Source organism: Bos taurus, chromosome 9 (genome assembly GCF_002263795.3).
Source record: "Bos taurus isolate L1 Dominette 01449 registration number 42190680 breed Hereford chromosome 9, ARS-UCD2.0, whole genome shotgun sequence".
NCBI lineage: Eukaryota > Metazoa > Chordata > Mammalia > Artiodactyla > Bovidae > Bos > Bos taurus.
In genome coordinates, this window is record NC_037336.1 from 75,799,958 (window position 1) to 75,809,676 (window position 9,719).

General features: G+C 43.0%; 1 pseudogene; it reads right to left on the reverse strand.

Annotated features, from left to right (window-relative positions):
- Positions 1-9,387: 9,387 nt before the first annotated feature.
- Positions 9,388-9,481, reverse strand: LOC112448203 (uncharacterized; annotated as a pseudogene).
- Between the last annotated feature and the right edge of the window lie 238 nt (positions 9,482-9,719).

Below are 9,719 nucleotides of genomic sequence, written 5' to 3' on the forward strand. Positions count from 1 at the left end.
TCTTGTTCTAACACCCCCTTCCCCCATCTCTTCCGGAAGCTGCCAATGTACTATCTCTAGAAACCTCAGGCAAGTCTGAGAAACCCCTGATCCTACCCCCTGCGCTAGCTCTCAAAGGGCTTTTATAGGTCAGATCTTGGCAGAAATTTCCATTCACTTTTTGGACTATTCGGGCTTAAACAAAATCACTAATAAATATCAAATCACCCTCACAATACCTTCACTTTCACAACTGCTCATGTCCTACACTTGAAAGAAATAAGCCAGACTTTCCAGACCCAGTTCAGCTGCTCCTAAGGGAGCATGAGAAGCCAGGATCCCCTTGGTAGATTTTTCCTGACAAGAGTTCAGGAACCAAGGAAACAAAGAGCCCCTGGTATTTAAAGATCTCTCCCTGTTGGTAGCAACTGGGTCACAAAAGGAACTCTGAAACAGAGTAGATAATTCTACAGAGAGACTTTCACATACATTTGCATTCAGAAGATATGGGAATGAGGTGCTTTATTTAGTTATTAGAATATAGCTTATTAACTGAAATACTGGTTTGGCTGAAGTAACAATGAGATTCTAAATAACAGTGGCTTTTAAAACATAGACCATTTATGTATCTTGAATACAAAAGGGCAGGTTTGCAATTCAGGCTGGTGAGGTGGCCCCACAATCTTGAGGCTCTTTTTTCTTTAACACTTTTATCCTCAACGACTGGTTTCCATCTGAAGGTCTACAACGGCTGACTCATCTCCCACCATCACACCTGCTTTCCAGCCAGAGGAAGGAATCCAGGGGACAGGAGGGCACCCCTACCATCTGTGGGCACAGTGAGCCATGGCACACAGAACCTCACTCATATTCCACTTGCCAGAACCAAGTTCATGATCACACCTGTTCTGCAAGGAAGACTGTGAAATAAAACTTTAACTGGGTAACCAAATATCCAGTTTAAAAAAAAAAAAGAAAGGAGAGAATGGATTCTGGAGAACAGCCAGTAATTTCTGCTACCACCTACTTTCCAAGGATAATATAACATCCACAGTCAACAAAGTGGCTCTGATACTAATTTCCAACCTCCTCTCACTAAAAATTGAGTAAAATCATTGTCTGGAATTACCCTATTTTCATTGCTATGATTCCAAACATTTTTCCAAATCCTCTTCTGTGGTCCACATGTTTTCCAGCCATTATACTTTCATGCCAAATACAGATCCTTTTGAGTCTTTTCATCTAACATTTCTAAATGTTCCAAAAGGTAAGATTTTTTTTTACCAACTACATTTCTATAGTTATTGGTGATCCTGATTTGATCATGAGAGCCAAACAACATATGAATTTTAAGGAGGCAATTTGGAGGGATGGGAATATTTATGAAGAGTCAGGTTTCTCTATTTCAAATTTCAGCTCAACTTTTTAAATTAACTATCTGCTCTTTGACAAAATACCTTTCTGAGCTACGTATTTTTCAGTTTTAATCAGGGAGCTGGGACTCCCTCTTTGTAAAGCCATTGTAAAAATCAAATAGTCTGTTACATAATATTGTCTAGCACACAGCAAATGCACAGTAAACAGTCATCCTTTCTGCTTTACTTCTTGACACACTTCACAAAATTCCTACCATAGCCCTTCATCTGGAAATGGTATCCCACATCCTCTTTGCTCTGTGTCATGAAGAATTGAAGACAGTCCTGACTTTGGGGTGACTCAAGCCCTACTTTACAGTGGCATATTGCTCGAAGAATTCTTTCCCCGAGTTCAGAAGTCTTGTGTCCTGTGAAACAAAACCTTATCATCTCTCACATTTCCTTACACAATAGTTATAGGCGAGTTGGGCTTCACCATTTAATCATTCCGTATCAACTGTCCATGAATGTGCTAGGCAAGATAAGTTACTTACCAACATCTATCATTTGTAAACCTAAAAGAAATTCCAGGCAGCAGATAAAGATACATCTAGGACTGCAACAGTAGAAACTAACACAACAATGTAAAGCAACTGTATTCCAATTTGAAAAAAAGACAAAATCAGAAAAATGAAACAAATGAAAAACAAAGAATGAAGCATAAACAGGTCTTCCCGGGTGGCACTATTGGTAAAGAACCCACCGGCTGAACACAACTGAAGCAACTTAGTGCACACACACACACACACACACACACAGGGCATAAATGAAGCCAGGAGTGAAAATGGTGTCCAAATATTCACACCAGAGCTCACAGTTGCCTCCCTCTGCCATGGGACTAAACATTGTATATTTTTTGCAAGGACTTTCCTTAGTTTATAGATGGCCATCTTCTTGCTCTCATAGTGTTCTCCTTGTACATTAGTACAAATTCCCCTTTATTAGAGAACACCGGTCTTATTAGATTGCTAGTCATTCAATCATGGAGCCATCCCTTAAAGACCTCACTTTACTTGATTGTCTCTGTGAAGACCCTGTTTCCAAATAAGTGCTCATTCCTTCTTTACTGGGGGAGTTAGGACTTCAACCTCTGAATTTTCATGAAATTGGGCAAGCAAATCCTACCATTTATTATGCTGCTGCTATTTAGATGCTAAGTTGTGTCCGACTCTTTTGCGACCCGGTGGAATGAAGCCCCCCAGGCTCCTCTGTCCATGGGATTCTCCAGGCAAGAATACTGGAATGGGTTACCATTTCCTACTCCAGGGGATCTTCCCAACCCAGGGATTGAACTGACGTTTCCTGCTTGTCAAGCAGATTCTTTACCACTGGGTCACCTGGGAAGACCCTCAACCTCTGTATTTTAGGGGGATGCAATTCAACCCATAACACATTGCTTCTGATAGAACAAACTCAGAGCTTGTTGTCTTGCTTTGTGTTTTGTTTTAATGTCACAATATCTTGCTTTGGGATTTCACAGGGTCTTAGGATGAGCATTTAAACATCAGTTACTGCATAGAGCACCCCCCGTCACACAGGCTAAGGGATCACTAGGATTCTCTGAGAGGCAGCTTGCTGCCCCTTGGATGAATGAAGCTCTGAGTGCATGCCCACGTGCTAAGTCATTTCAGTCATGTCTGACTCTTTGCCACCCCATGGACTGTAGCCCACTAGGTTCCTCTATTTGTGGGATTCTCCTAGCAAGAATACTAGAGTGGGTTGCCATGCCTTCCTCCAGGGAATCTTCCTGATCCAGGAATCAAACCCGTGTCTCTTATATCTCCTGCATTGGCAAGCAGGTTCTTGACCACTAGCACCACCTGGAAGTCTCTAAGCTCTGAAAGCAGCTGGTAATGGAGACTTTCTCAGATTTGTATCTCTTGTCTCTTCCTCTATAACTAACATACAATACTTTCTTCCTCAGTGTTTCCTAGCATTCTGTGGAGTTCATGGTCACTTCTCTATTCTAGTAGATGCCCAGCAGTGCTGCTCAATGCAATAATGTATCAGGATATCTGTAAAGTTGGGGTAAAGGCCCTTTCACACCATGGAGGGAAATGTCAGTCAAGAATCTGTCTGAAAATCCAGAAGACAGTGAAAGGTCTTTACCTTTTAAATTTTTCTTAGTGAAAATAATAAGACACCACAATCTACTCTTTGTGGCATTAATGGGTCAACATTTCTCCAGAAAAGCAAGGAGTGAAAACCAGAACTTTAGAGCCAAAAGGCTTTAAATGTCATCTCCTCCTTCATTTTCAGGAGAAAGAATAGAGATACAGAAAGATGAAGTCTCTTGGCTCCCAATCCAGTCATCTCTTTATTAGGCTTTCTTATTATTGTTAAACCCAAATTTAACTGCTTCAAGCACCACCTATGGTCAGGCTGTGAGAACACAGCACAGGTGCCTTTTGTCTGAATCCCTCAAGACCACATGTGTTTATGAATTCAGGAAGTGTTCGGACTTCATAAAGGCAATTTAACACACACACAATATACTCCATAATATCTTCAGTGGGGTTAGGACAGCACCTTCTAACCAAACACATTAATATTTCCTTAGTGGGCTGTGTGAGCATTCACATTACATATGCATACTCATATTGCTGCTGCTGCTAAGTCACTTCAGTTGTGTTCGACTCTGTTCGACCCCATAGACAGCAACCCACCAGGCTCTCCCGTCCCTGGGATTCTCCAGGCATGAACACTGGAGTGGGTTGTCATTTCCTCCTCCAGTGCATGAAAGTGAAAAGTGAAAGTGAAGTTGCTCAGTTGTGTCCGACCCTCAGCAACCCCATGGACTGCAGCCTTCCAGGCTCCTCCGTCCATGGGATTTTCCAGGCAAGAGTACTGGAGTGGGATACTCATATTATGTGCAATTAATAAGAATCATACATAGCTTCATGGCACTTCATGGGCCAGATTTTGCCACCAAAGTAAGTTATGAAAACTTTTCAGTGTTCAGAGTTTTTCATGCTCTCTGTGTCTCAGGATTGGGAATAAGAGTTTGTCAGTTCCCCTTCCCTCAGAAGAGAGATTCTTGAGCTTGACTGTATGAAGGGACTACAGGAGGTGCCCCAGCCTACAACTATTGATTAAGATTCTTTGGGATGTAGCCTGGGAATCAGAATTTTTGATAAACAACCCAGCTGATACTGATGCAAATGGTGGGGGCTAGGGAGGAAACAAACTTCAAGGAACACTGCCTAGAGCACAGAGTCCGGGCATGGGAGACAGGTGGGAACCCCAGCTGCCTTATTTTCATCACATGCCTCTCCTGACACCTCCCTTTGATATCCGTTTGACCCTATAGTCAAGTTTCACAGAATTTTTCCATGACATTTTAATGGGAAGTGGGTGTCCAAAGGGTGTGTATATACAGATATTCAAAGGAATGAGAGAGAAAAACAAAGCTGAATGAGGAAGAAAAATCTCTGTTCTCAGAATGTTCACTGGATTACGTCACATGTATTCATTCCTTATTTGAATGCTTTGCTGTGTATCAGACACCAATTCAGATGCGTGTACAACCACAGAATACTAACTAATGTTAGTATTATTATATTATTATTATTAATTCTCTTTCCCCACATCTCTTCTCAATATTGATTTTTCTGAGGGGTGGGCCATCAGCCACTGAAGCATATTGCACCCCTCCAGGCTATAGCTCCATCTGCTGGAATACAGGGCAATTAACCATTGCCCCACTGGTGCTTAATACAGATGATCCTGCACATATATCCCTGGCGGCCCAGATGGTAAATAATCGCCTGCAGTGTGGGAGACCTGAGTTCACTCCCTGTGTTGGGAAGATTCCCCCCAGGGAAGAGAATGGCAACCCACTCCAGTATTCTTGCCTGGGAAATCCCATGGACAGAGGAGTCTGGCAGGTTACAGTCCGTGGGGTCACAAAGAGTTGGACAAAACTGAGCAACTAACACCACATATATGAAATCATAATCATATGAAATCAAATCTGTATGACTGTGTCAGTTGTGCTGATGGAAGTTATTTGTTCTCTGTAGGTGAGTGTATGACAGAATTATCTGTGTAACCCCATCGGAGAGCATTAGACTAATCTATTGATACCCAGTTGAGAAGGCTTTAGTGTAAATAGGTTAACCTCCCTAATATAGCCTGCACTTGCTGGGGATGAAGAATTGACCTTCCTTGCAAATGCCTTCCTCTAAGCTTGGTCTGCTGAGAAAAGCCCCAGGATGGCTATTAAGGCCCCTGGGTGTTGACTCTAAGTAAGGAGCTAGGCATGGAGCCCAGGTGACCACAGAAGCTTATTAATGGGCTCTCTGGGTTTAGCAGTCCCTCTGGGCAGTCTGAAGTTGTTTTGTGATCTCTGATTTACCCCCTCATCTGTCTCCCCTTTCCCCTATAATTTTCCCCACACTACCCATTTCTCCCTAAATTCCCTTTTCCATTTCAGTCATCAAAGCTCACTCTCGAAAGTCTCTTCCTTTGAGGCTCTGTACCTCTCGGTTTCACTCTCTAGGCTTCCCAGGTAGCTCAGTGGTAAAGAATCTGCCTGCCTATGCAGGAGACACAGGAGACTTAGCTTTGATCCCTGGGTCGGGAAGATCCCCTGGAGTAGGAAATGACAACCCACTCCAGTATTCTTGTCTGGAAAATTCCATGGACAGAGGAGCTTGGCAGGCTACAGTCCATGGGATTGCAGATTCGGACACGACTAATCGCAACTGAGCACAGTCAGCTGACATGTGGAGCTCTGATCGTCTCTGCAGAGCTTTCTATGTGGCTTTCTGACTGGGACAGGATCTCTGTTGGAAGGTGTGTGTCTCTGCAGGAGGGAGTGGAGGTGGGCAGGTGACATTTAGATACATCAGTGCTCACAGGTGGGTATGTAACTGATGCTAAATTTTAGACTGAATGGCTTCTATGAAAATGGAGGATTGAGATCGGGGAGACGAGGAAAGAGGGTAGGGAGGAAGAATGAATGTTTGAGAAGGTTGGAATGGCCATGACCCATGGATGGGCCCATGAGCTGACTAGAACGGCGCTAGCCCTCTCTGTGACATCATCTCCAGGAGAGCAAGGACTTCACCTATAGGCTTTCTGGAGTCTCCTCAGTAGTTGAGGAGGGCCTGACAGGCAGCAAATGCCAGATATTTGTTGAACGAGTGAATGTTATTGTTGTGAGATTGCTGTTGCCTAAAACTGCCATGCAAGTACTTAGAAGTTTGTCAGCTGAGCAGTGTCTTTTAGACAACAAACATTTAGGAATGGCTGGAAATAGTTTGGGGAAGTAAAAATGAGCCCATTAAAGTTGGCCTTGAAGGACAGACTAGGAGTTTTGAGGTGGAAGAAGAGGTTGCGGTAATTCTGGTTACAGGGAGGGGGCATTTTAGGAGCCAGACTCTACGGGACTCTTCACAAATCCTGCATCAGTCATCACAGCTCAGCTCCTTTCTAACTGGGGAAACTGGGGCAAGAGGCCCTTGTCAAATCTCTGAAATCTTTTCCTTGGCTGACTTATAAGTGATCGATGTTGGGGCATTCAGACCTGAGGGCTTCTTTTTTTTCTGCTCCATGCCAATGACCCTAAACACCATATATATGCAGATAATCCCATTTTTTAATCTCTCATCCACATTTGGGTACTTAACTGTCTAAGTGACCTCTAGATTTGGCTGTGTGCTCGCCTTTTTTTTTTTTTTTTTTTTTACAATCAAACTGGAACTCTTGATTTCATGTGCCATTTCTTTTTCTCAAAACCTGCTTCTACTCCAATCATCCCAGCTCAGTTCCTGGCCCTGGCATTCACCCAGAGGCTTAAGCTAGAAACCTCTTTTTACAGATATTTTTTATATGGGCTATTAATAAACTCTTTATTGTTAAAATATGGCTTCATTTTATGTTTTGGTTTTATGGCCACAAGATACGTGGGATCTTAGGTCTCCAAGCAGGGATGGAACCCCCGGCCCCACTCCTGCATTGGAAGACAAAATCCTAACCACAAGACCATGAAGGAAGTCCCTAGAAACCTCTTTAAATCCTCCCTTTTCCTCACTTTCCTCCACATCCATGAGCAAGTCACAAAGGCTCTGTCTCAAAAACAGCCCCTTCATCTCTTCACTGGTGTGCATTCCACCTGCTCCTCGAGCCCAACGCCCATCCTCTCCTGCCCTGACTCTTACAGTAGCTGCCCAGCTGGTCTCCCAGGTTCACCTCTGCACCCTCACCAGCCTTACATCACACTAAGCTAGAATGATGTTTGAAATTTTAATTCAGATTTGTCTTTGCACTATTCTCATTCCATCCAGTCTTCCCATTGCATGGAATAAGCTCCAAATTTCCTTGCCATTGTGCAGAGCATTTTCCATCTGCGGCCTCTTTCCACCTCACTCCCCTTAACTCCCCTACTCCCTTTCCAGCTCCTGCTTGTCCTGAAGCCTCTGCACTCTCCCTTCCATCCTTTCTTGGTTGAATCCTTTCTCACCCTGAACCTCTCAGCTTAAATGTCACCCAGTTAGAGACACATTTTTTTTTTTTTCTTTAAAGGAATTTTTTCTTTTTTTAACTCATTAGGTCTTTTTTAAACTTAGAATTGCAGCCATGAAATTAAAAGACGCTTACTCCTTGGAAAGAAAGTTATGACCAACCTACATAGCATATTCAAAAGCAGAGACATTGCTTTGCCAACAAAGGTCCATCTAGTCAAGGCTATGGTTTTTCCTGTGGTCATGTATGGATGTGAGAGTTGGACTGTGAAGAAGGCTGAGTGCCAAAGAATTGATGCTCTTGAACTGTGGTGTTGGAGAAGACTCTTGAGAGTCCCTTGGACTGCAAGGAGATCCAACCAGTCCATTATGAAGGAGATCAGCCCTGGGATTTCTTTGGAGGGAATGATGCTGAAGGTGAAACTCCAGTACTTTGGCCATCTCATGTGAAGAGCTGACTCATTGGAAAAGACTCTGATGCTGGGAGGGATTGAGGGCAGGAGGAGAAGGGGACACCAGAGGATGAGATGGCTGGATGGCATCACTGACTCGATGGACGTGAGTCTGAGTGAACTCCGGGAGTTTGTGATGGACAGGGAGGCCTGGCGTGCTATGATTCATGGGGTCGCAAACAGTTGGACACGACTGAGCGACTGAACTGAACTGATCGTTAATTAACAATGTGCTTCTACTTTCAGGCGTGCGTACATGCTAAGTCACTTCAGTTGTGTCCGACACTTTTCAACCCTTGGACTGTAGCCCGCCAGGCTCCTCTGTCCATGGGATTCTCCAGGCAAGAATACTGGAGTGGGTTGTTGTTTCCTCCTCCAGGGGATCTTCCAGGGATCAAACCCACATCTCTTGCATCTTCTGTGTTACAGGCGGATTCTTTACCCACTGAGACACCTGGGAAGCCCTAGTTTCAGATGTACAGCAAGCTGATTCAGTTATACATATACATGTGTCTATTCTTTTCCAAATTCCTTTCATATTTAGGTTGTTACATAATATTGAGCAGAGTTTTCTGTGCTATGCAGTAGGTCCTTGTTGGTTATCCATTTTAAATGTATGCCTTTTAAAATCAATCCAAAGTAGTCCAAACCACCTATTACTTTCTCACACAAGACTCTACTGTTTACTTCTCAGGACTTTTCACAGCCTATGATTATTTTATTTGCTGATTTTGTTGTCCCCAATTAGGATGTAACTTACATAAGATCAAGGACCCTGTCTTACACAGTGGAGGATCTCAACCTCTTAGAAAAGTATCTGGTGCAGACTTGGCACTCAGTAAACATTTCCTGAAAAGATGGATGAGCTTCTGGGGGCCTCCTTTTCTTTTCAAGTTTATTTATTTTTAATTTAAGGATAAATGCTTTATAGTATTGTGTTTCTGCCAAACATTAACATGAATCAGCCATAGGTATATGTATGTCCCCTCCCTCTTGAAACTCCTTCGCAGCTCCCTCCCCATCCCACCCCTCTAGGTGGTTACAGAGCCCTAGTTTGAGTTCCCTGAGTCATACAAAAATATGGAATGCTTCATGAATTTGCATAGGGGCCATGCTAGTTTTCTCTGTATCGTTCCAATTTTAGTATATGTGCTGCTGAAATGAGCATCCTCATTTTCTTATTCTGTGACCTAAAGGTAAAAGATACAGCCCTGTTTCATAGAGTTGTTATGAGGATTAAATGTGAAAAAATTCTAAGAGATCAATAAATGTTAGCCACTATGATTATTACCAATACCACTTCTAGTAATAGTCATACTAGTAGTACCAGTATTCTTTCAACAGCCCTTATGAGGCTGCTAAAATTATCTAGAATTTACAAATAAGGAAATGAAGATTAGAGATTC